At 42.5% G+C, this 27539-nt stretch overlaps 1 protein-coding gene and 1 non-coding gene across 4 annotated transcripts in view; one reads left to right on the forward strand and one right to left on the reverse strand.

The window, feature by feature from the left end:
• Positions 1 to 4560: 4560 nt before the first annotated feature.
• Positions 4561 to 4632, reverse strand: TRNAE-CUC (transfer RNA glutamic acid (anticodon CUC)). The gene has a single exon. It is a non-coding gene; the product is annotated as a tRNA-Glu (tRNA).
• Positions 4633 to 11117: 6485 nt separating this feature from the next.
• NCOA7 (nuclear receptor coactivator 7) overlaps positions 11118 to 27539 on the forward strand; it is an 84879-nt gene continuing 68457 nt past the window's right edge. For 2 of the 3 annotated variants that reach the window (XM_034060677.1, XM_034060679.1), the window contains exon 1: positions 11118 to 11250. The gene's annotated coding sequence lies outside the window, so the exon portion shown is untranslated. Of the gene's footprint in view, positions 11251 to 11661; positions 11756 to 27539 lie in introns of all 3 variants that reach the window. The other variant, XM_034060678.1, reaches the window with a different exon arrangement.

The raw sequence follows: 27539 nt of genomic DNA on the forward strand, positions 1-27539 counted from the left end.
GCTCCTCCTGCCCTGAGTTAACCACTCCAAACTGCCCAGCAATGATGGGGGGTGATGGGCACCCCTTCTAAACTTCTGTGTTCTTGAAGAAACCTGGCAGGACGGCATGTGGCAGTGAGCTGTTGCATATTGCCTGCATTTACAGGCAGGGCCATCAGCAACTCAAATCACTCCTTTCTCCCCAAACATGGACTTTGGGAGGTCATGATGGGCAGCTCAAAGGTGAGCACTGTAGAATGGGGTTTGGCACACACACAAGGCATCCTTGTGAGTCTCACAGCAGGTAGGGGAGCCACAGTGATAGGAGCTCACTTGGTTTTCACATGCAGCTTCAGACTCCTTCCTTAAGAGGAGATGGGTGCAGCATGGTTGGAGGGATGAAAGCCATCTAGCAAGCTACAGCAAGATGCTCCATTTTGATTAACCCATGGCCACAGTCCAAACAGATCTGAAGCTGAAACTTTGTACCCAGCTTGGGGTAGAGAATGAACAAACTAAAGATCACACACTGCAAAACTTCATCCTGATAGGATTAGACAGGCAGTCTCTTATCTGAACAGAGGGAAAGATCATTCCTGTTTCTTTCATTTATTTTGCTGGATCTCTTGTGCAGAACTGCAGCTTACACAATACCAATTAAGCCATTTAAGGAATACAGAGGTGTCATTTATGCCAAAAAAATCCCTTGCAAAGGATGTGGGGTCAGTTTGGGTGCATAGCTGCTCAGTGGCAGAGCAGCAGAAGGCACCCTGCTGTGGCCACACTCCATCAGCCACCTCGGCCTTGCCTGGGTCACTGCTATTCTCTGTTACACGCAGCAGGCAGCAACACCAGCCAGAGCATGTGTTGTAATATCATTTTATAGTCAGTTGTTATTTTCCCTGCTTCTGGGGGAAGTTGGCACCTCCCAGCTCCTTTTTCCTGACAGCAAGACAAAGATTAGGCACAGCATAATAACATTGTCAATATAGTTTACAAAAATGTGATTAATCAAAAGAGCACATGGGAAACAAAGCATGGAAAAGCAGAAGGTAATGATTGACTGTAGCCGCAAGGCAGTAATGAAAGGGGTCTAGAAAGAAGATTTTAAGCGTGTAAGTGAAAAGGTTCAGGCTTTTAAAAGGATCAGAGCTTTCATAATTTCATGATCAGAGCACTTCTTAACAGGATACGACAACTGCTCCTGTAAAAGGACTTTCTGGAAAATGGTCCTTGGATAGTATTACCTAGCAATATGTGTGGTAATTAATTCTGCATTGGACTTTCATTACCATCACCTTAAATAAAATGCCTTGGTTTGGATAAAATAATATGTCTTAAAACATGATTCAGAGTACATTTTCCAACTGTAGTTCTGAAGGGACAGTCCTAGCAGGATTTGAAATGAGGTTGTTATGTTTTTTCAGTTTATCTTACTGTCCAGGAGGTGTTCTATATTGGATCTGTACTTAGGAAAGAGATTTATAGTTATGTTTTAAGATAGTAATATTTTACAGTACAGATTTTTGGGAGAGATAATAGGAGGCAGGGGAAAAAATACCTGGAGAAGGGATTGTGTGTTTGAAAGCATCTTTATTTATTTATTTATTTATTTTCCATCTCCAGCAAATTAATAAACACTTTTCCATGTTTGTGCCCTTTGACTGTGTCTTACGACACTAACATCATAGCACAGACTGTTCCTATGGCTCACCAGCCTTGTGCATGTATGCAGAAGGGAACAAAATCACACCCATCTTGTCTCCTTGGGCAGCTGAATTCTTTGGATCCTGACCTGAGATGCAGAAATTTTGGTTCCCTTCTTTGTCTTGGCACAGGCTTTCTGCATGATCTTCAATATTTACACATGAAAAGCAGAGATGCTGCTTGTCAGTGACAGGTCACTGATGGCCATGTGATGGTTCATCTCTCTGGTAATGGCATATATCATCAATACATAAATGCCACAGACAGACTGAGGTGTTAAAGAATCCGTTGTAACTTCTCTTTTTTAAAAATACTACATTAAGATTGTTTAAAAGATTGTAAGGCTTCCATGTAGAGCTTTAGACTCAAGGAAACACGTTGCACATAATTTGTCTTAATAGCAGCTTCATCTGTACAAGAAGTTAGCTTTATCAGCAAATATAAAGTGTTCATTACTCTATAGCTCACTGGAATTAAATGGGCGCAATATTAACCTATGGAATTAAGTCTGAAATCTTCAGAGCAGTTACCATTCTGAAAGGGTGATTGGTTGCAGACACGGGACCGGGGTGCCACCTCGTGGCATGTTCAAATGATGCTTATATCAACAAGCACAGGCTCATCCTACAAAAGATGGAATGAAATTGTACTTCTTTACATCCACAGTAAAGAAAAAAAAAAAAAAAAGGAGATAAGCGGCCACCAGAATGTCCTGGGAACAGAAAAAATCCAATAACTGCACGCCTGTATGTGCTTCAGATAGAAAATATCCCTGTAAGGAAAAAAAAAACCAAAAACAAAAGGAGCTTTCATTTTCGTTTTCTAAAGTCTACTGGTCGTGAAAGAAATGCAAAATTTTATGTTCTCTCCCAAGCAAGATATGTCATGTAAGATTGTAAACAACTTAAGTGGAATTAGTGTATAACTTAAAGGGGGTAACCAGAAATAAAAGCAAATGCCAGAAATAAAAGATCAAGTTGGGATATGAAAGCTTCTGTTTACAAATTCTTCAATAAAGTATAAAAAGATCTAAGAGTTAAGAGCTAGCAGAAACTCAGTTGCTGGTATAAATTGATCTGTAGTTAAGGTATTGTCTTCCTTACTTTCCTTATTTTTACTGCAGTGCATTCCCACCAGCTGTTGGTGTATGATGGAAGGCAATTGGTCAAGCTCTTGAGAAAGAGCAGAAATTAATGTAAAAATAGTTGTGATTCTGTATCTCAGAATATACCACAGTTAGAAGCAAATTCAGCTACATTTTGAGAATGTGGTGGTGATGATGATGACGATGATCTTATCTTTGATTGAAATATCTCTGTTCTAGCCTGTGCAGCCATGTGCCATGTCATTTTTGTAATGTGCTTTTGACTGTACTGTCAGCCCTATGAAAAATAGCCTGTTCTTTTTCTGGGGCTTCAGCATGGCAGTGTCACAAGTTATGTTTTATTTAAACAAAAATATCAACAAAGACTTTAGGAAAGAGGTTTCTTCCACCTGTTAAGAAACAAACACATACTCCATTCCTTCCCTCCATTACACTAAACCTAAGGCCCAGGAAACAGGGAGTCAGAAAGTGCCATAACTGTTCAAGCCATGCTGAAGCTGAGGACTGATTCTGGCATCTTTTCACCCCAGACCAGGACACTTTTAATCACAGTGGGACCTGAAGTGGCAGAGGACTGCAAGAGGACAAATTCCCTCTCTTTGCTCTCTGTGAGAGGATCAGTTTCAGGTCTGGCACCAGACTGAAAAGGGATTGGGAAGGCCATTAGGTACCCTTTTCAGGGACTATGCTTCCATTCCCAGCAAAATACTGGAAACTGCACTCTTCGTGTGCACGAGTTATTATGGTGATATTTCCCCCCAGGTTTCTAAAATCTTACATATGATTACCCTTTCTTAAATGACTCTAAAGCTGGACTCATGGTGCTAACCACATCCAAACATACTACTGTAAAAAAAAACCAACCAACCATCCAAACAAAAAAAAAAAACCAAAACCAAACCAAAACCAAACAACCAAAAAAAAAAAAAACCACAACCCCCCCCCCCCAAAAAAAAAAAACCCACAAAGGAAATGTTTCTTTCATTCCTATTCTGTAAAAACATATCTATACCTTTTCTGAGAAACACCTGAAATTCACTTTAGCTGCTTCTAAAATGACCCATCATTTTCTGAGGCAGACAACCAGCAACTACTTCCACCAACTTGGTAAGGCATTTCACCATAAATACACTGCAAAGAGCCAGACTGTTCCTCAGGTGAGTAAACACCATGGAGAATTGCAGCCCTGCTCCTGCCAGAACAGAGATGCTGGGAACTAAACCCTTCACATCTTCTCTGAGAGAAACAGCACTCGGCCAGAGGGACACAAGTGCACCATGACAGCTAAGGGGGTCCCCCTCCCATTGCTCAAGGATTCATGACAGCACCTAGTGACCATTCACTTGTGGGGCACGTGTGGGAACACCCTTACCTATCAGAGCAGCCAAAAATAAAGGGTGATATGGTATTTCCAAGTGCTACCTGTGCCTTTCTAGGCAGGCACTGATCAGCAGCCCTAGGAACCCTTTGGGTGGGCATGGAGTGTCCATAGACAGCTCTGCGAAGGGGACTTCCAGACAGATGCTGCATCTGGACAGGCTTCTCCTGCCTGCACCTGCACAGGGCTCCAAGACTTTGCATGCACCTTCCATGCGTAACTCCTCGAAGCTGCCAAATGTGTCTTAGAACTTGCTGCTGGGCAGTAACTCTGACACCTCGATGTCGCACAGCAGCCTGCCGGATGCGCCCTAAAAAATAACAGCAGGAAAAGACAGAAAAGATTCCTGAGAAGTGAAAGAATTGGGTAAGCAGAGAGAAAAGAAAACGCTTTCCCTGACCGGGAATCGAACCCGGGCCGCGGCGGTGAGAGCGCCGAATCCTAACCACTAGACCACCAGGGATCTACATGGAGTTGTTCTACCAGCCTCCTCAAGGAGTAATTCCGATACCTGCCCCTTGCCACCCTGGTAATTTCTCTTCTTTGTGCTCCCCTCTTTCGGGCAGTACCAAGTCCCGGAGGCAGCTGTAGGTAGTGAGGTTCTATTCCATCCCACAAAAAGGGGGTGAGGAGAGAGGGAGCATCACAGTAGGGGCGAAACACGGGATGGCGGTGTGAGGCCGGGGGCGACACAGCCCAGGCCCTGCGGACAGTCTGGCGCTGCAGGAGCGGGGGCAGCTTTGCCCCGCACAATGCGGTGGCCAGCGCTGCGCAGCCGGCGCAGAGACCGGGCCGCCCGGAGGAAGCAGCCGAGAGAGGCCCGGAGAGGGAACGGCCTCTGTTACCGCGCCGGGCTGTGGGCGGTCCCTGCCGGGATCAGCGCTGTGCGGAGTGGCTGTTCCACGTTCCGTGTTGCCGGTTCACGCCGTCCCTCACAAGACAGTCTTACTACGGGATGCTGCTGCAGCTGCTTGTGCGCTGCGAATCCCGGCCGGGGGCTTCGGGGATCGGGGAGCGAGCTTGCCGGTGGGGCTGTCCTTCGCTCGCATGGGTTGCTCTGCAGGCAGCTGTGGAAACAAAAGCCCGCAGCTTCACCAGTTTTCGGTGTCTGGTCGGCGGGAGAGCCGATCAAAGGCCTGCCTCAGCGGAAGCCCGTGCCTCCACAGAGGAAACGAGACTGGTGGAGATTCGATTGCCTTGCGCTGCCGGGGCCCTCTTACACAACAGATACGAATCTGTGACTCCGTATTTTATTGGTAAGGTTTCTAAGAGAGGAGTGAAAGCTCTGCCACCAATGCAAATGATATCTGCGTAAGTGCTTTTTCCTCTGGTGTGTTGATTTCATGAGCAAAGCGGATCTGAGAGCTGTACTAGCAGAAGTGATCTTTTCCTATTATAAGTAGTGTCCATAATGTAAGAGGGTTTGCTCTACACAAGCAAATTTCTCTAGTTCTCACACACCACACACACACACACACACACCCTGCCTCTCAAATACACTATAAAAGTAACCTTTTTCGTGTGAAGATAGACAAGCTTCAGCCTATATATTTGTGGACTCTGCAAATATGCATTAGCTTATCTTTAAAAGCTTTAGAGTCCGAAAACAAACTTAGGGAGACCATTTTCCTCAGGGTGTACTCGGGAGGTCTGGGTGTTTAGTTTCCATCTCACTTGAGTCCCTGTTCAGCCAATGGTTCATCCCAAAGCCTTCATAGGAGCAGGCTTGAGCAAAATAGCTTGATTGTGATGGAGCTTTCTTTTGTCCAAACTGAGCAACATTACTGTGCAGTGAAGTAGATAACTTACAAAATGTGAGGTTACAATCAGGCCCAATTAGATACACATAGTCTTACATACTGCAGGAACTGCATTTCATGTGTCTGTCTACAGCTGCTGCTTTGTTAAGGCATTAGAGGAGACAAAGTTGTGGAGCCCTGGAGGCAGCGGACAGCTCAGACAAAGGCACCACTGCAGCCTAAGGCCACTGCAAAAAGGGGGATGTGGTTAGGTGAAAGGTTGGCTGGTCCCAGCAGGTAACATGGGCCATGTCTTGAGAAGAAAGACAAGTTTCTGGTTTCCTACAAACTCAGAAGAAAGGCAAAGGGATCTGATTTCCTGCAACTTAGAACTTACAAGGAGCACCAACCAAATATTGTGGTGGTGTTACACCGCAGAAACTGAGCTAGCTCTAAAGGAGTTTGTATGCTTCTCACCACAGAGTTGTAGTTAAAAGCATATGTTTTCCGCCCCCCCTCCCCCCCCCGGGGTGGGGATTTCCCCACCCTGGATTCTTCTCAGGTGGGTTTTGGAAAGTACTGATTTCTGTGCTTCCATGGCTGTGATGCTAGCAGCACTTGAGACAGCCAAGTTAAAAGTAGGGTAGGTCCATATCAGCTGCATTGAAGACATGTTAGAGAAAGGTTGTTGCCACTGCTTGTTCTTAAGAGCACCTCTGTTGTGCAACACCTCAGAGGAAGGCAGGGCTGACCTCTGCCCCACGATTTTTAAGTTGCTTGTGGAACAGAGACAAAATATTACCCTGTCAATTTCAGAAAAGTAGCTTAGCCTATGAAAAGTGGGATTTCGTGCCTAATGGCAGGGCAGGGGAATGTGTTTTGTGTATGCCTTAGGAAGCTGTTAAGATTTAGAAATAAATACTTCTCACTCTCTTATGCTTGACAATTAGCAAGTTATTTTCGAGATGTGCGATATATCATACTGAGTAGGTACTAGAGAAATTTTACTGAAATAAGAAATCTCCCCCAGGTTGTGGGAGGCAGGAGTCTGACCACTAGACCACCAGGGAAGGAGCACTCAGAATAATATGTGCTCTAGTTATCATTAGAAGTAGCTTTCTTTTCTGTACAAGTCATGCACACTGACAAAAAATTACACCTCTTCTCTGATTTCCTGTGCCCGATAGAGAAATGCATCAGTGAAGCTGTCAGCGATTCAGCCTCCTGCCAGCACAGAAGCAGCCAGTGCCTGTGATGTTAGCTGGAGAAGAACAATCTTCCCAAAAGCACCAGGGAAGGAATGTCAGAGGCCAGTGTTTCTTCCCACGTAACGGAACAGTAGTGTGTTGGTAAATTCAAGAGAATAACATCCAGTGTTTGAGGTACTGTATCCTAGCTCTCAGAGTTCAGTGTGCAAAGCTTAAATAAATTTGCAATCTGATAAAGAAGAGCGATTACTTTAAATGCAAGCTGTAAAGCAGCATGCAATTAACTTGTCTGTTCCTTATGAATATATTGCATATTATTATTACTTTAATTTGCCATGTGAGTTATGTGTGACAGTAGGCTTGCTATATAAACATGAATAAGAATAGCATCAAAGTAATGTGCTAATTTACTGAAAGTATATTATTTGAGTATGCTTCCGCTATATAATCATAAAATCACAGAATCATTAGGCTTGGAAGGGACCTCTGGAGATCCTCTAGTCCATGGACCTGCCAAGGCAGGGCCATATAATGGTAAGTGCAAATTGTCTTAACTACCTGGAGTACATGTTTCAGCAGTAGTGAAAATCTTTATTTGTACAAAAGCCGTATATGGTAGTTATAACTATATGTAATGTGTGCATTTATCACTCCTCTCTTTCCTCAAGTGAATATTTGATATGGAAAGTCTTGATGTCAGCTTTTCTTCCTTAAGTTAGCCTGATTTAAAATGTAAATCCCAGTTTTAGGGAAACAAGTTAAAAATTATGCCCAGTCTTTTGCAGTCTTATGTTTAATTTCCACATGTGGTCAGAATTATTACTTAACTATTAGATTATAATGATTTTCTGGGTGAAAAAAATACTATTGTAGTTTACATTCATGATATCTGTTTTCACCATAATAATATTTAATGGTAATAATCTAAGGAAAATCTCAAAATGCGTTGTCCAAATGTTACAGCAGTTCTGGTACCCCTAGCTCCAAGATCATCTTCCAAGCTATACGGTGCTCTATCTTCTTGTAGTTTAACTAAACTAGCGCTAGGGGGCACCATGTGAGAATTTGCAGTGTCGCGTCTTAACGCTCTGCAGAGTGGTCACTGACTACTTACAGCAAATATTTTAAAGATCCTGAAGAAAAATGTCAGAGTAACTCACCAACAATATTTTTATAAATACTTTTACAAGTTCTTGTATTGTTTTCCTTGATCTTTCGGTCTTCCTCTGGCACTGGATTTGATCCAGGAAAACCTGTGTCAGATTTTTTCCTCTTACCCTGTGGTAAAAGGGATAACTATGGTAAAGGGGTGCTTCATCCAGTGTCACTGAGGTCAACAAAATATCTTAGTTGGAAAAAATATGATTTTTTTAGTCATCATCTCACATATCTCAGAAAATTCCTTTTCTTTTACAGTCTTTTTTTGCAGAACATTTTGGAAGCAGCTTCTGTTTTGCTCTGCTAAACAGCAGAAATGGATGCACAGAGAACTGATGAAGTTTCAAGTTCTGGCCTCTTTCTCTTTCATTTTTGTGAAATTTGCAGAAATTTTCAATACCTCTGTCAAATTGAGTTACATCTAGGCAATCAATTCAAAGTTACAGGGTTAGTTGGGGACAGTCAGAAAATTCATCATTACATAAACCAAAGAAACCAGGATAAAAATAGCCATGTATTGTTATAGAAGTCAACCCCCAGTGCATGGTAGGATCAAGCAGAACCTCAATTATGTATGCATAAGAGTCTGCCTGTATGAGACCTATTTTGTGACTACTTCATGGTGAGCAATTGTCAGAATAATCAAGAAAACCAGGATGACTGCTAAGGGGGAAAAGACTGGTGTCACCTTTATTTTTATTCCTTTTGGAAACTTCCTTTTGAAAACAGTAGGACTGTTATGGTGCTCAAGCTCAGCAGTGTAATTCCTTATGGCATGTTGTCTTCCATAAATAAACAAGCTATAAGCTAACAGTTGCAGATGTTAAAAAGAAATAAATTACATGAATCACACCCTATAAAAATAGTACAATGAGTGAAAACCAAACTTGCCCAATCCTGAAGTGAATGAGTGACATGAATTTAAGATTCTAAGCATTGATGTCACAAAGACAATGAATTAAAATCATGTTAGGTCATTTGTACTCAAATGAATTGCCATGGAACATATTGGCTGGGGAAAGAGCGAACCATTCAGAGCATCTTCTACCCTCTGCGCTGTATAGGGACCCAAACTAAATTACATGTAATCAGGACTTGTACAATGATTCTGTGCCAGTCCCAACCTGCTTATTCTGCTAGTCTGACAGGAGTCCGAGCTATGTCTTCACCATCCCAGTAGGCTAGAATATATATGTGAAATGCTTGGGGCAGTGTAAATACCAGAGTAACTTAGTTTCTTTGCCTGCTATATGGAACCTATGCACTGTCCTCATAGAGCTTTCTCCATAGTACAGCAGGGCTGACTGTGCTTAGAATGATGATGGGCAGTGAACTGGTACATAAGAACAGAGACAACTTTTCCTGGAGCTAAAATAAGGTCTTGGTCACTGTCATTATTGTGCAAATTCAGCTAAGAGGTAAGTTGGGTTTCTACCACTTTGATGGATAGGGCTGCATATCTTCTGCAACTTGGCCAGAGAAGTTTGGTAAATGGTATTGGTTTTGGTCTGCAGTTTTCTGCCTTTTTTTCCCCAATTCTGTAATCTAAGTGGTGCTGGAGGAGTAACTGAGGGCAGGGCCTCATTCTTCTATGTTGTACTAGAGAATCCTTGTGCCAGTGAAGTCAGAGATTTTAACCAATGTAACTTTGGATTTGCCTAACTTTTGCCTGGGTAGTAATATAGATGTAAGATATTGTAACTGCAGTATGCTATCAAAACATAACCTCTAAGCAAGAAGACTCTGTTTTAAAGGAATCTATGTCATGCAAAATAAACTGGTTTGGGGATAAAAAAGAACAGATGTAAGCTTCAATTTTAGCTGGAAGTACAGCAGCAAATTTAGTGGAGGAATTGAGACAGTTACTGTCCGAGTACTGACACTGAGTGGTAAAAAGCACATGCTATGAGTAGAGTGATGGTAGTGTTGGTAGGAGGTGGCTGCGTCTCCTGGCAGCCGTATTTGGCCCTGAAAACAACACGTATGGTTTTGAAATGGACCTTTAAGCAGCTGTTAGATTGAAAAATAGGCCTCTGATAAATCTCTGTCTTACTTAAAATTAAAAATTGTTGGATTTATAACTACTAAAAAATTCTTGCCTTGAGACACTGGCACACTGTCTTAGCCTCTGTATGCATATGCATACGATTTATGTTACTTTATTATTTATGCAAGTTTCTGCCTATCTTCATGGTTTTGTTTTGCAGAATTTGAGATTTAATGATGCTCCAGAACATTTGTAAACCTTTCCTTAAGCTTTCCAATCTTTCAGACCTGGTTACTGGCCGAAGGACAAAATAGGAATTTAGACATTGTTCAGGCTAGCTGCCAACACCCAGAAGGGCTACCTGGTGTTGGCTCTGATAAGGGATGGAGTTTTTGGTAACTGTATCAGGTTTTGGTTTTGGGTGTGGGTGAAGCCTGCATGCTGACAGCGTGGGAACAGCAGATAAAGTTTGCAGGATTTTCAGTTTCCCATGGATCTAAAGGCTTTGGTTAACCTCAATTCCCCGGATCGGTTGTTTTGTTTTAGTACTGCCCTTGAGAAAACTCCTCTCCAGAGGCACAGCCCGGCGCTTGGCCTGTGTGAAGCAATACGCCACGCTCGGATTACTCTGGCCCCAAAGACAGACAGACCCCTTGCCCCACGACGGGGCTCGCCAGTGGGCGGGCGGGACTGGGGCCCGTGGGGCGGCTCGGGGGAATGCGCGTTCATGTCCTCTAGCCCGCCGCCACAAGCCCATCCAGAGCCCGCAGAGCCCCGGTCCCGCGGGGGCCGGGCGGGGCCGGGCGGTAGGCGGGATCGGTAGGGCGGAGCGGAGCGGATCGGATAGCAGCGGCGGGGCTGGAGCTGGCGCTGCCCTGGTCGAGCGGAGAGGGCAGCAGCCGCCGCTCCCGCAGTGATCTTCCGCCGCCACCCGGCAGGGGGGCCCGTGCGCCGCGGGGCCGCCATGCCGCTCGCCCCCCGCCCTGCAGGTGCGCGCCGCGGGCAGGCCCCGTCCTTTTCCTGTTTACGCCGTGCTGGGGGGCGGGTGTGTGTAGGCAAGAGGCGGGCGGGGCTGCTCGGACACTGGCTGGGGGGTGGCGGGGCTGGGCAGGGCCGGGCCGGAGCCCCGGAGGATGGTGGGCTGAGGCTAGTGCTGTCGGTACTGCGGTGTGGGAGGTGCAGCCTGGGCGCTCGTTTGTTTACCGAGCTGAGCCGGCGGGGCATAGCGGGAGGTGAGGGGCGGCCGTGACCGGGGGTTGTGGTGACTGGGCCGGTCGTGGTGCCTGCGGTGCAGCTCCGGGTTTCGCCTCTGCTGCTGCCTTTAACCAGCCGGTACAGCCGAGGGGGTTGCTTTGTTGGCTTTCAAGGCTGCGAACCTCATTTATTTCCTCCCTCCCCAGATCTTGGATGATTCACTGGAATGTTCCAGGCTCGCTATATATTAATTTATAGTCTCAGGTTGTCATGATTAAGAAGTGCTGCCGGGTGCCAAAGGTGTGTTGGTAACTGATTTTTGATTTTTGTCTTTTTAATCTGTGCAGCTGACTTTGTGTACCTCATCATACCCTGCTTCGGAGTTGTTTTTTGGCTTGAGTGGCTTACCTGTGTGTTAGTGATATGTGTGCAGTGTTATGGTGATAAAGGATGCAGTAACTGCTTGTCCTCTAGGTGATGAAATAAGGTGATGAACACTTGGATTTAGTAACAGGCTTTTGCCATGTGTTTACTTTACGTGCCACAATTATTGTTCTCCCACTAAGCAGTCATACATTTCTTGTATTAATGCATGTAGACTTTTAAGATGGGTAGGTGCCCATTAGTCGATTATGGTTTGCCTCAAATGCTGTGACCCAGAATAAGGGCGTGTGTTTGGATGATACTTAAAATACATATTGATGAACTCTCCCTGGATATTGTATCAGTAAGTGTTTATATAGCACGGAAGTCACCTTCTGCTTGTAGTGTTCTTCTGGATATGTATGTATGCACATGCATACTTCAGAAAATTAAGAGAAGTATGTATGTATACTTTCTAAATGAAAATCACTTTATCAGGAATATAGGTCTTTATATGTAACTCATGGTTAAAAATTTATAAGTCCTGGTGCATTTTGTGCTGCTCTCTATTTTATGCTTTTACCTGAAAATGGTCATAAACATACATGAAATATCCTAAGCCTCTAAACAGGCAAGTAATGTTGGCTCTGAGAAGAGTTATACTGAAACTGATGGGACTGCATGTAGACACAATCCTGTCTGATGGATTTCTGGGGTTTTTTTTCCTTTTTTCCGTAATGGATCAAGATCTTGGGTCTCAAAGGGAATTCTGTGCTTCAGTTAATTTCAGTACTTTTTTTTTCTTATTGTGTGTTATATTTTGAAGAAATAAATGCTTCTAGAAAACCTGATTCAGACAAAATCAGTTGTGAGGCCCAGTCTCTGCACCTTGATCCTCACATTTGCCCAGTGTCCTTTTCTCACCACGCAGGTGGCCATGCTCCCATTTGGTCACGTGGCAAAGGCAAAATGGTGATTCCCTTTAGAGTTGAAGTGACTTAGAGTTGATTTGAACAGTCCTTGTCTGGTTGTGTAAGAATATGGCTTTTTTTGCTTTGTGTATCCATAGTTCTGGAAGAAAAGATTAAAATCAGCTGGGGGTTGCCTTTAGTAAATACGTGACTAGTTTATGGTACAGATTGAAGTGGGCAACTTGCAAATCACTTGCAGGGCTAGGGAATAAGTCCCTCTGTTCAAATAGAGGTGAATTCATTGGAATGTGATTTGGGTTGGATAAAACCTTTCTTCAGGAAGGTTGTTAATGAAACTGTGAGAGTCCTATGGATGGGTACTGCAGCCAGAGTGGCCCCCTGCAGTCCTGCAGCTGGGTGCATGTTTCAGAGGTGGAAAGTTTGTGTCAGATCATGCTGCAAAAGCTTGCACAAGAAGTTGCTGCTCCAGGCAGCTGGTGATGCTAATAAATTATAATTATGATGGAAATGAGGGACAAAGGGACTTAATTTCCCGTTGTTTTCCAGTAGGCATTGAAAAAAAAAAACTGTAACATAACCAATGCTGAGAAAAATTCCTGTCTGGCACTTGGCTTATGCCCTGTGTATCTCTGCAGGTGCCCTATACAACAGCAGGAAGTTGTGGTCTTGAGCTCTGCTGGTGGGGTGAATCTAATGTTATCACCCAAAAACCAGCAGACTGACAAATCTCTTCCTCCTCAGTAAGTGATCAATAAACCAAAAAAGTCTAAGGCTTTATGGGAGCAGCTCTCGTTTTAGTGAGGTGTCTGCTTGGTAGTGTAGATATTGACAGTGAGGATGGCCACCTGCCATGGAGTTGGTGGTTCTTCACTCCCTGCTGTGAAGGAGCTGAGCCTTGGGATCTGTGCCCTTGTGGAGGAAAATGAGCAAGTCACGCTGCTGCTGTGAGTTTGTCCTGAGGGTTAAGAGTGCTTTCCCAAAAAGAGGAAACATAATGCTGCAATTGAGGAGGGAAGTCAGCATTAAGAGCACTTGCTTTAACCAGGAAGAAGAATAGGGTAGGAGATACAAGTTTTCAGATTTATTTTTCTATTTTTTTTAAATGTGTCTGTTTTTCTTATTACCATGTTATTTATCCCTTGCTGGTGTGCTGGACTCATGAACAGGGTGTGCTGGACTCATGAAACAGGGAGGTAGTGACAAAATTCACAGCAAAATAGAGGGATTATATTCCCACCACAAACATAGTGTTTCTAATTGCTACATTAAACACATGTACAGGAGTATTTTTCTTCTCCCTTTTCTTTGCAAACCCTTCTGATTGTAGGTGGAAAGCTGTCCTTTGTTCTTGATCAAAATGTCAGGTGGGTGTGAGTGGTTCTGCTCCTCCTGGAAGGTGTTTGGTATGAGCTGTTTGTTCAGTTTTGGCGTAGGCAGCATGTTGCAGCAGGGCAGGGGGTTGTGGTTATGTATCTGCAGTCTCTTCTCTGCTTGCCTACAAGGACAGGGTGCAGGCAGGCTTTGTGGGCTCTGCTGGTATTTCCCAGTGAGTAGCAATGCAGAAGGGTGAGTTACTCCAGGTGCACCTGTGCTGCTCTCAGACTCTGACCAATCTTGGAGAAATAGTACTAGTATTTCATCTTGGTATCTTGTCACATCTTAATGACTTATACTTACTCGAGACTTGGTGACTTGTCGTGGAATCACAGTTTATCCTTTAGGGAGACTTCTGAATTAGATGTGAAGGTCTCAATGGACACAGTACTCATCATAATCTTAACAAGCCTTTCTCAGTGTTGTTTATCTTGTTTTCAAGATGCAAGCTGTGCTTTTAGTAGCATGGCTCAAATGCCATATGTAATGTGGCCTTGTCTGCTAGATGAAGCTCTTCCCTGCTCACTTGGTCCCCTGTAGAACTCATTTGTTGTAATTAAGCAGTAGGCCTTCTCTTTGACATGCTACCTGTAGATCCCACTGAAGTGTCACTTTTTTCCTTTGTTGCTTTTGTTACTCTGTATGTTTTACAGGTTTGGGGTTTTTTTTCAACATCCTTTTTGAAATGCAGGTTCTAAGACTACCCTTCATATTTAAGTAATGGTGATATCAACCTGGATTACAGAAATAGAAAACATCCAAACTGAGCAGGGAAGTTATAGCTGCTTATACAGGCAAGATTTGCATTTACTTTTTTGTAACAGTGTCAAATTAGGATTGTTTGTTTCATTCTGTGTTCAGTTAGCAGCATTTAAAAGCCTTTTATTAATAGCTACCAGTTTCTAGAAAGGAAATTTTCTTATAGCAGTCTGACCCACTAGTGACTGATTTTGGGATATTCTCATAGTGCTTCTGTAGATATCAGAGCTATTTTCTCAAAACACAAGACTCCCCGGGCAAAGAGCTGTCCCATTGCAACAGTTAGAGGAAATCACAGCTTTTGTTTTACACAAGTCATGGTGAGAGCTACTGCTTACTTGAACTGAGCCTTATCTGAAGAAAAGGTGATTTATTCCCTGACTCATTTTCCAAATAAATTTAACCTTTTCTAACAGTGATCTTCTCTCTTATCTGCTGCTACTCCTATCTGTGTTTTTCTGCTTTCTGTCCCACATGCCATCTGCCTTACTTTCTGTCTTTTTTTCTTTTTAAATACTGTAAGCTAATGGAGCATAGAAAAGAAATATGAATATTTATGAAATGTCAGTGCCACCTTTCATTCTAAGGGGAAGAGGTGTCGATGACTTCCTGCCAGGTCAGGTGATGCTGTGATTGGAGAAACTAATTGGGATCTGCTTAGATTGCTGCTTTGAGGGGGTGCTACAAGGAACAACTCAGTATCACCAGTGGCTCAGCAGTGCTTGCATACTGTGTCAGTAGCCACTGTGCACAAATAACACAGTAGTAGGTAGCACTAGTCTGTTGCTGTAGTTAACTGTCCTGTGGTTGGGTAATGCCCCATTGTAGTGGCAAGGGCTTTATTTTACTGTCAGCTTAAGAAATAGTATTTCTAGCATGTTTTTTAAGTAGCTGTAATGATGTCAAATACCAGGGCATTTCTGATAAAGCTGGATATAAGACTGTATGTAGATTCTGTTAGCTGTAACAAGCTCAGCAAAGCTGTCAGCTAGAGAATGGTTTGAGTTTTTCATTCATGCTTTCTCACAAAGGTTCAAATAGTTCAGAGAAGCATTAAAGAGTATAATAATTTTGCACATTAAGATTATTTATATGATATTTAGACTAAGTATTAAATCCAGAATTTTCACTTGTAATATATAAGCATCACTTGACTTCTGTGCTCTTTCTTTTTTCTTTTTTTTCCCCATCCTGGTTGTCTATCACACATTTTGCAGTGAAGTTACTGAAGACTGATGGCTAAAGGTCAGAGGTGTGATAGCCCATGGCATAAAATCCAGTTAGTTATATCTGTTCCAAAAACTTTTGAAATATGGGTGTTATACAGTAGATGAATGGTACAAGTGTGACATCCTGGTGACAATGAGTGGAGAACCAAGGATAAAACTTTGACTCTTGCTTTCTTAGGGCACAGTATGCTGAAGCGTGTCCAGGTATGTGGTGAAAGATTGACTTTGCCTGCTGTAAGCCAGTTGCTCCTGCAGATACAGACAAAATGATTAACAGCTATTCAACAGCCACCCAGATATGCGGGGTCAAGTAGCAAGCGGTCCAAGTAGTCATCAGAGCAGTTAGGAGGTGGAATGAGAACTACAAAGGAATGACAGGGGTGGCTTACAGCCAGCGTGGTGAGTTGTTCTGCAGTCCTCATGCTTAAATATCAGCTGAAGAAACTTAATTTGATTTTCAACTAATTTGTTTCATGGTTTGAGGTTGTTTTGTAGTTTGTGTTTGGTGGTTTTTTTCAGTGTGTGCTGCTGAGCTGTGTTGGGTAGGTATGCTGTGCTAGTCGTGAACAGATGGTGGGAGATGGCTGGCAACAGCACATCACTGGACAGAGGCTAGGCACATGCTTCCCATGACAACTGCATCTGTGTCCTGCTGCAGTCATTCTTACAGGATAGCAGGTAAAATCTCCTGTGTTGGGCTAGTGCCATGTGGTTGCTCAGTGGTGCACACTGGTTTTCTTATATATGGGAATTCTGGATTTCTTAAGATTGAGCCCTGCTGCTACCTTTCTGCTCAGTGGATACATTTTTAGGTGGGTTATTTGTTTTGAAAATTGGATTTCCCTTTGTAATGCATAATTTCTGTTAGTACTAGTAACATGTTGGTTGTCATGAAAAGAGATTAGGGAGCTGGAGATTAGTTTTTCTTTTCTCCTCCACTGTTGACACTGTACACTTGGTCCTATTGTGTGAGTAGTAAATTTCAGTGTTTTGTCAACTAGTTGTGTCCTTTTCTGAGTCCTGCTCTGGTAGTTCCCAGTCCCAGGCTGAGCCTTGCAGGTAACAGGCTGGTTTTATGGGACTAGAGACTGATCCTGAGACCAAAATGATACAGCAAGTACGAGAAGACCAGAATCTTCTACAGGAAGGGTGGGAAGAGCAAGTAACATGAACTCCAGGAAACAGCCAGACCTTATGCAGTGTTGTGTGTTGTTTTGTTCTCCTGGACTCTATGGATGGCAAGATGTGGAAAAAACACTGCACCCAGAAGAGTGGTTCCCAACCCTTCTGGTCAAATGAGTGTGCTTCAGATTAACCTTGTGAGAAAAGCAAGGAAGGTGCATTCCTTTCCTTGTTTTCCTGCTGGGAAGGTAATGCAGACTCAGGGCTGGTAGAGCATGGGCACGCTGCTCCTTGCGGACTGGGGCCCTACTCTGCTAGGAGTGGGCCATGACTAGAGAATGCCATGGGCAGGCTATGTAGATGCTAGCAGAAAGCTGCGGAGGTTTGCAAAAGAAGGCTGAAGGGGCCACTCCAAACCTGATTTTAGGTGTTTTTAAAGAAATGTGCATTTCTTTGTACTTGTTAACTGTAATGTGTTCATTTTACCACATGGGCCAGTGTAGGATTTGGGATGTAGGGGCTTCAAGTTATAAAATGTATTTCTTGGGCAAAATTATTGTCATCTCTCAGTAGTTGATAACAGGTCTTTAAAAGCCTCTCTTTTGGCTGTAATTTTTGTTTGTTTGATTGTTTTGCTCTTTTAGTATCTAGAAACTTCATAAATAATCAAACTTCTGTGGACATCACTGAAATCAGGACTTCAGTATTGAATACAGTTTTCAGCTCTTAACTGCTTTCCTGGCAGCATTATGTTGCCTTTAAAATAAAAGTTCTACCTTGTACTGTGTTTTGTAACTGTTTTAAGTTTTGATTTCTTCTTCATACTGCATACTGGTTTTTGTGAATTCTGTGATGAAAAAGCTGTGGATGATTATTTTCTCACTGAAAGGCTCTAGGATGGCAGCGTACTCTGTTATAAACTGGTATTTACTTGGTCTGGCCTTGGAACATGTCTTTCTTTCTACTTCTGTTCCCTTTTTTATTTCTTCCTCTGCTGAGTCCATCAAGTAGATAGCTCAGAAAAGCAGCTTTGACCTGTGGAAGCTAGTGCCAGGTATTACCTGTTAAATTAGGTTAGCCCAGCCATGTGTTTGAGATTGAAAGTGTGCATTTTAACCTACATCTTGTAATATGCTTTCTACGGGTAATGCATCAGTCCTTTTAAACTACAAATCACTAATGCACCCAGATGGGGTAGGTGTAAGCTGCTTTTCTTGTTTTCTTAAAGGTGTAGGTCTCAGTTTGGACAGATTTGCAGAGCAACTATGAAAAGGTTGGAATTGCTTTCTGCCAGATTTTAACACCAAAAGTGGAAGCACTACAGCCCCTCAAAAAAAAGGAGACTTTAACATGGACTAGAAAAAAAACCCCAAAACTTGGCTGATTTTAACTTGAGGAAGGACAAAGCAATTACTGTTATGTAGCTGTAAACAAGTGAAGACATGGTTTTGTTTGAAACATGTTGGGTGATCTGAAACACTTGCCATTACCAGTGATGACAGGCATTAGCTTGTGGTGAATGGAAATTTAGCAGCTTTTAATCTTTATACACCAGTTCTGCCACTGTGTGCTTAGGTGTTACAAGCATAACAAATGTAAGTGCGATGTCCCTCTGAATGTACTTGGTACATGAGTAGAGAGTTCAGTGATGTTGCAGTACCTGGTGATGTGGTTGAGATTGCTTCCATGAGAATGCAGCACTAGAGGAATGTAAGCTATTTGTATTAGGTCAAATTTTGTGAGTGGATTTTTGTTGTTCTGTTTTCTGCTTGTTTCTTAGGGTTGCTCCCTCCCTCCCTGGGAAAAAAGAAGACTCTACCTTCGGAAATGCTGAGTTATTGTGTCAGTACTGTCAAGTGTAAGAGGTCTGAATTTCAGCTTCAAGATCTGCCTATTTTGTTCAACACTAGCGTTTCAGTTCAGTAACAATGTTTACAATACTTGTTTTACCAGAAAATTTCTGCACTTTTTTTTTAATGCAACAGCACTGAACCTTAATTCAAGCATATATATTTATTTTTGTTATTTTTTTTAAACCAAGTTAAGCAACTAAGGTTCAGCTCAAATATGCTGAAAAAAGGAGAAGATATAGCTGTTTTGTATGAATCATTCTGTCATTCGGTCTTTTCTGCATACACAGAAATAGATTGCTGACTTTATTTACCTGAATAACTTGGAGCAGACACTTAGCTGTGCACAAATGGTTAGAACACAGAAAATTAGGAACCTATTTTTCTGTTTCTGGAAAGAAGCAAGCAGCTATTCAGAGAGACTAATTAGGTAGGTAAATGTGGCTGTGATATGGTATATAGCAAAGGGAATTCTGTTTGAGAGGGGAGGTTTAGATTTGTATATAGTGCAGGGTAACTCAGTACAAGCGTGCAGACTTCATGTAGTGTTGTACAGCAATCTGGAGATGGAGGAAGAGAAAATAGTAAGATAATAAAGATTTTGGTGATGTTTAGGGAGCAAGTGAACTATATCATTCTCAGTTACACAATACCTAAAGGGATTTTGCAAGGAAGAAGGAAATAATTAGAAACATCACTTCTCTTGCATAGTCTGAAACCTGTTTTAGTGGGTAGAGGGTACAACTTTCAGTTGTTGTAATTTTAATGCCACAAATGTTGCCAGCATCTGAGCACTTGTGAAGCTGTCTGTGCTGGTATAATACAAGGTGACACGTAACAGACTGTAAGGCAATGAATATTACAGGTTAAGGAATTGAAAAACAAACAGTGGAGGTTTCCAGTGTTGATTTTGTACCTTACACACTTACTGTATTTTCTGTTACAGTTAAACTGTTCAGTATGTTATCTAATGTACAGTGTATGCAATGTGACACAGTGATGGTTGCTATGGTAACCTGGCATTTTGGTTCTGTTAACAGTATTACAGCTAGGAAAACATTTGCATTGCATTACTGTGAGACTCCTTTCTACCCCCAGTCCTTGGCTGCTTTGCTTCTCAGTTGGGAAGTAGGTGACAGAGAAAATGGCCTGGAATTTGCATGAGTCAGGGTCGATTGAAAAGGGGATGTTGAGCTGAAACTCAAAAATGAGAATTTTGCCTTCAAGAAGCTCTTGAGTTGCTCTGTGAAGTGAGGAAGTATTTAAATGTTAATCTTTCACAGTGTAGTGCCAGTGGGCTGTTAATTTGAGGGGCTTTTTGAAAAAAAAAATTAAAACGATGGGTATATGCTAAAGAAAAATTTCCAGTAATTTTCACAGCATGGTTATGAGTATTGTTGGAAATGTCCTTGACCTAAAAACCAGTGACAAGTTCTAGAAATTCCTATTAGATTTATGGGATTATTTACACAGGGATGCTGGTGAGGGACTATTCATTAGGAACTGTAGTGACAGGACAAGGGGTAACGGGTTCAAACTTAAATGGGAGGTTTAGATTGGATATAAGGAAGAAATTCTTTACTGTTAGGGTGGTGAGGCACTGGAATGGGTTGCCCAGGCGGTGTTCAAGGCCAGGTTGAACGAAGCCTTGTGTGACATGGTTTAGTATGAGGTGTCCCTGCCCATGGCAGAGGGGTTGGAACTAGATGATCTTGAGGTCCTTTCCAACCCTAACTATTCTATGATTTTATCACTTTCTTGTTGCCTGGCCTTAGTCTGTGAAGCATTGAGAACACATTAACCAAGTCTCACTAAGTATGGTGGGGATATTTACAAATATAAACCTAACTTTATGATGAAGCATTTTGGGACCTAAACTAGTTGTAAGTAGAAGGTGATTTACGGTACCTGTGATTTATGGTACAGGTATTTGTGCCGAGCATCAAGCTGTGTCTTTGTGATTTAAGTGACTTAAAATATGTAACTCTTTCTGCTCTACCTCTATTTACCATTTGTATTAATGTCTTCACTGGGTTGGTGAGAAAAGAGCTGAGAAGTGGGAGAGCAAGTTTGCTGGGAAGCTGAGAACACACATTTGTGCTTTGTGGTCTGTTTCTCATCTCATGAACACTGGCCGTAGGTCTCAGCAGTGCTCATGTTTCAAAGTGTGTGGTTGCTGAGGCCCACTGAACGAAGTCGCTGCTCAAGGAGTTGAATCAGTGGTTGTCTGCCCAGGTCTTCTGCAGCAGGTCTGCCTTCAGGGGTGGAGTAGGGTGTGCTTGAAGTTCAGCTGTGTGCAGCAAAGCCTACTGGAAGTGGATTTGAGCTGGCATGGCAGCATATAAACTGAACCACAGATACAGAACATTTTCTGCTGACTCTCATGCAGGTAATTTGTATCATAATTTTGGGTTCAGGAGTGGTAGCAAACTGCTGAAGCAGGTAAAAAGGAGAAAGGCAAAAGGCAGCTTACAACTGGCAGCTGCTTGATGCATGGACCTATTTTAACAGCAGAGATTAGTGAGCAAAAGCCGAGTTTCTTTAGCTTTGCACTTTGGCTGGCCAAAGGACATTTGATCACCAAACGACATTGCTGTGCATCTGTTTGCAGTGGTGCTGCTGTTTCGCCAGTGCAAATCCTGCTTGAGCCTTGTGTAAGCTAATTCATAGAAGTAACTCTGATGTATAGCCAGGCCTGAGATATGTGACACTAGATCCAATGGCCCTTAACATCATGCTGCATATGGAGCCTGAGACAGTTCTTCTGGTTACTCACCTGGAGTAGAGGTGGCATGAGGCAGTCAGCTAATTTTGTTTGCTACCTGACTTACTCTCATAATCCATTGCTGCGTAGGAGTGGTGAGGATGGAGTGACTTTTAATTCATAGAATCATAGAATCATGGAATAGTTAGGGTTGGAAAGGACCTTAAGATCATATAGTTCCAACCCCGCTGCCATGGGCAGGGACACCTCACACTAAACCATATCACCCAAGGCTTCATCCAACCTGGTTTTGAACACTGCCAGGGGTGGAGCATTCACTACATCCCTGGGCAACACATTCCAGTACCTCACCACCCTAACAGTAAAGAATTTCTTCCTTATATCCAATCTAAACCTCTGCTGTTTAAGTTTCAAGCCATTACCCCTTGTCCTATCACTACAGTCCCTAATGAATAGTCCCTCTCCAGCATCCCTATAGGCCCCCTTCAGATACTGGAAGGCTTCTGTCCCTTTGGTTCAGAGAGGGGAACCTAAGAAGGTCTTGGTCATGTCCTTTAGAAACCTGGGAGAGAGCCCATATCTCATTGGCTCTGGGGATGATGTGTTTCTCTGTATGCATATGTTTTGACCTTGTCAAACCAGATGTGCAGGCTTTCTGTGAAATGTTTCTAAACAGATCTTGAAACTAGCAGCTGTTAATGAGCAAGAGACATGCTTGTGCTAGCTGCCAAATCATCAAGGTAGTGCAACGGGGATTGTCTAAATGCTAGTTCATGTGTTTAATGTTCATCAGTTTTTATTTAAAAAAAATGGCAAGTACTTGGTGTGTTTTAGTTGAACGCTGTTAAGCACCTATACAAAAGTCCTTTCTGTGTGTGCCTGCATGCTCCATTGAGAGGTAAGAGAACAGTGACATCTATCTTACCCTTTCTGGGCATGGTAAATTGCATTCTCGTCTTGTTCCGTGGTGGTGGAACTGTGGTGCTGTACATTAATTTAGGATCTGACTCGGAAATGCAATGTAAACTGTGATCGAAATGCCTCAGTATGTAGTGTAAGCACAGACTTGATTTTACTCACCAGGTGTCCCAGGAAAGAAAAGCACAAAGGGTAAGCCATTTACCTTGCAGTTGCAAGATCTGTGGTATTGTGATAAACTTGCAAAATAACCACAAGGTCCTTCTGGATCTGAGTCTCTCACCTGTAAGATGAAGGCAATGTGCTTGATGGGGAATATTGGAGAGGCTTAGCTTTTTAAATAGAAGTAGCTAAAATTTACTGGAATCATATAATCATAAAATAGTTGGAAAGGACCTTAAGATCGTTTAGTTCCAGCCCCCCCAGCCACAGGCAGGGATGCCTCACACTAGACCATGTTACCCAAGACTCTGTCCAGCCTGGCCTTGAATGCTGCCAAGAATGGAGCATTTACCGCTTCTTTATGCAGCCTGTTCCACTGCCTCACCACCCTCACAATAAAGAACTTCTTCCTTATATCCAATCTAAACTTCCCTTGTTGAAGTCTGAACCCATTACCTCTTGTCCTATCACTATAGTCCCTGATGGAGAGTCCCTCTCCGGTATCCTTGTAGGCCCCCTTCAGATACTGGAAGGCTGCTATGAGCCTTCTCCAGGCTGAACAGCCCCAACTTTCTCAGCCTGTCTTCATATGGGAAGTGCTGCAGCCCCATTGTCATCCTCTTGTCCCTCCTCTGGACTTGATTCAATGGCTCCATGTCCTTTTTATATTGAGGACACCAGAACTGCACACGGTACTTCCAGTTGGGTCTCACGAAAATACCAATGAACTGGAACCAGCACCCTGCAAATTCTTAAGTGTTCCTCTTATTTACATATATGAGGTTTTCATATTTCAGTGGCTACACAGTTAATTCTGTTTATCTAAATGCTGATGTTTTTCTGCTGCCTTGTACCTATTGTTACAGTATTTGGTAGGGAAAGGCCAGTGTTTCCTGTCAAGAGTCCATGAAGATGCAGGGTTTGGTATTCAAACTCTTCATATTATACACATTGTGGGCATTGAAAGTCTGTGGGGTTCAGAAGTCTTGGGCTTGACGCTTAATTGAACTGGGGTGGATTGAAGGAGGGATACAAGAAAATGAAGATATTAATCACTGTAAAGCTTCTGCAGCAATGTTTTCATTGACTTAAAAATTAAAATCTTCCCAAGTGGCCTGATTTCAAACAGCACTGCATTTCTGCATTTGGTGTGGCATAGCTTTCTACCAAATAATGCAAACACTGTGTTCTGAAACCAGTGTCTGTATCAGCTGCAGCTGAGTTACACAGTAGAATGCATTGTTCCTTATGGAAAATGCATCTGGTGATGTTTAGCTGCCAGTGAGGGAAGTTTAAATCTGGATGTTTTTTCTGTCTCTTGAAGCCCTCACTGGTGGTGTGGCATTTCTGGTAACTCTGTTGCTTCCATTTACCTGTGTGAAACATGGCAGCCTGTGTTAGTTGGTAAAAGTCTTCTCAAAAGAAAGGTAGAAATAATTTGTCTGGGGAGTCCGTTGGAATTGAATCAAGTTTTGTTGTTGTTCTGTTTCCGAATCAGGAATGTTTCTGTTACATTGATACCCGTTTATTTTATTTAAACTTTGTTCTTGTTAATAGGCTGTCCAGATGCAGTTGGTGAGTGGAAGGTGATCTAAGCTTGGCCTGTTCTTACTGCATTAGTAGGGAGCGAAAATGCTTGGACTGTTAGCTTACTTCACGTCTGCAGGGGGGATGATAACCTCCTAAAGATTGCACTCAGTTCCTCAAGAGCAGGGGTGTTTGTTTCCTTTGCCTGTCTTACCTCTAGATCTTATCTTCACTGCCCTTGCTAGTCCCCAGGGTGCAGTAACCACAATGAATCTCTCCATTTGGAGATAGAGAAATTGTGATACTGTTCTGTCCTTAATCTGAACAAATACAAATTTATTTTCTGTCTCTTAATTCTTGCATTTAATTATTTGGTGATTTTAAGAGTGTGTCCTTGTTACAGGAAACACAACAGGCTTAATACTTTAAAGGTCAGTGGAGTTGTGATCATAAATAAGGGTCATTTACCTAAGCAAGGCTTGAGTCATCAGCCTCAACTTCACCAAGACAGAGAAGCTCTTCTAGGTTAGTTTAGCACCCTTCAGTTATGTATAATGAACTGGAACTTCTTTGTAGAGCTTCTTAGAGTTTTTAAATTAACATTACACTTTATATGCTCATTGTAATGTAACTGTGTGATTGTATAAAAATAATTCCATACTTATCTTAAGATAGCTTTAGAATAAACAGGTTTTTTTTGTCCATTCTTATTAATCTCACAATGTAATTAGTCTATGCTGTGTTTTATTGGCTTGTGCTAGTGCTTTCCTGAAAGCTTCCAGTCTGAAAGTGTCTAGTACTATTGCCTGAAGAAAAGACCAAAAATGTTGTAACTTAATCTCCTCTTTGCTGGATGTGCATTTCTGTTGCCTTTCATCTTGAGATGCTATAGTGTTTATTCTGAAACTTATCTTTACTATTACACTGTATGGAATACTGTAACAGAATATAAAATCCGTAAAACTCAGCCGAGGGAGTGCCTCAGTCAGTGAGGCACTAATGAAATGCTGCAAAGTTTAGCATTTCTCCTGAGGTGCTCATGTGCTTTGCTCTTCCTGTTTTTAAAAATGGTGTGCCTGTTGAAATGAATGCTAGAGTTGATATTAATGTTTTGGTTTGTGAAGCTTAATCATATTCATATGTATGGCCCAGTAGCAAATTATAGCATGTCTCCTCTTATGTGTTAACCTGTTTCTCTTGCCTTGTGCTTAAAGCTGTTGTGTGTGATCTCATACTGTAACCTTGTGTTTTTATCTACTTGCATCCCTACAGTGCCCTGGAAACTGCTTTGGGCTCACCAGAGGCACAGACAGCAACCTCAAGGGTTCAGTTTCAGATTTAATACACTGAAAATGCTTCCCCTCTATCTGTGATTTATTCTACAATTTTATTTTGCCAGCTTGATAGACATTTTTAGCATTGCTTGTGAAGTACTATATACATATATTTATTTTTTTGGTCCTAATATTAACTTGGTGTAATCCTTGTCATCTCTCATTGTGCATTCTTTTTAGGGGTCAAAATCGGCACATGCACCCAGAAAGCTTTTTATCCGTAAGAAGACGCTGTTGCGGGGTTGCAGATTTAAGTAGAATCATTAGTAATGCTTCATGTCTGAAAATGACTGGTAGCAGCACTTGAATGTTCCTATTACAGCAGGTGATAGTAAGGAAGCACTCAGTACTATGGGCAGATGCATGCAGCTGTAGTCTCCAGGGCAGAGGTAAAGAGAGAGACAAAAATAAAAATACTAATGTATATGATACTGCGCCAGAGAGCTACATGGTGTGTCTGAGCAGCATCCTGTTCCCTCAGCACAGGGGGGTGTCCCAGTTACATCCTTAGCGTGACCATGTCAGCTTGGTTGTCTCACTGGGAGTCTTCTGCATTAATCTCCTCTGTCTTCCTAACTGTGGAAGACTTGTGCTTAGGCCTCTCTTGCATTCCTTAACTTTTTCACAGTATGATCACTGCCATCTTTGCTTACCTTGTAGTTTCCCTGCTAAAGTACAGGATGCTTATTCTTAACTTGATTTGCCTAAAGTCAGTTCATTGCTCTTTTATGTACTTGCTGAAGGAGTCAAGAGAGCCATTTAAACATAGCCCCTCAGAGGGGTTAGGCTTTTTATTACCTTTTGTGGCTCTGAGCTTTAATTTTTATGCATATGCCTGCAAAGCCGGACAGAGGTGAGATTGTGCTACTGGTCCCCAAAGTTTCAGTCTGAATTTTACATAGAAAACAGTCAAAAGTTTCCTCTTTTGTTCTTATTGTTGCTGAGATTAAAGTTAGTGGGAAGATAATTTCACGTGTTACTCTTCTGCTCTCATTTGAGTGTGCAGGAATACTTCATATAGTTCATTTGCAGGGCATTACAGCGTTTTCTTACTTCATGAAAGGTTGAGTGATACTCACTCTACAGGGCTGTGAAAACACATTAGAGAATTGCGTGATCTTGGTTTTGGTTTTGGTTTTTTTTTATTTCTGTAGATCTTTCCAGGACTTGCAGTGGGTACAGATGGCCAGAGACAAGCTATCAAGTCCACTGAATGTTCTAAAAATAATCAGATACTTCATTGGCTTCTGTGTTGCTAGTGCTGTTGTTCCTGTGCACGGTTTTGGAAAGTAATGCTCACAGTCGGAGGATTGATAGTTGATGCTCTATTTTGCTGGGTGCTTAGCCCTAAACGTGGCAGGTCCTTTTGTTGTCTCATGAAAATGTAAATGGCCTTGTTACTTGCAGTTAAGTATATTATTCTTCACGCCTGAGAAGGGAGGAAAGAGACAAACTGTAATAAAAAAATACAATAGATTTATCAAAGTCTTCAGAGGACTTAGGCTCTTCTGTCCACATATTTATTTATTTTTAATGCTCCTCTTAAAAGTACAGTTCCCTTCCCCTTTGTTTATCCTCACACTTAAAGCATCTTCCTCTTCTGCTGCTTTGAATGTACCATGACAGGAGGCTGCTGTCCTGCAGTGTTGGCTGAAAGCAGCATTTCTGGAGGTCTTGGGAGGTTGATGGGACTTGCAGGGCACTTGCCATAGTCAGGAGTTCAGTCTGTTCCTTTTTTTGCTTGTTCCTTACAAACTCCCAGTAATATCCCCAAAACTCCCTGGCAGCT

The sequence above is a fragment of the Melopsittacus undulatus genome, chromosome 3 (assembly GCF_012275295.1).
Source record: "Melopsittacus undulatus isolate bMelUnd1 chromosome 3, bMelUnd1.mat.Z, whole genome shotgun sequence".
Lineage (NCBI taxonomy): Eukaryota > Metazoa > Chordata > Aves > Psittaciformes > Psittaculidae > Melopsittacus > Melopsittacus undulatus.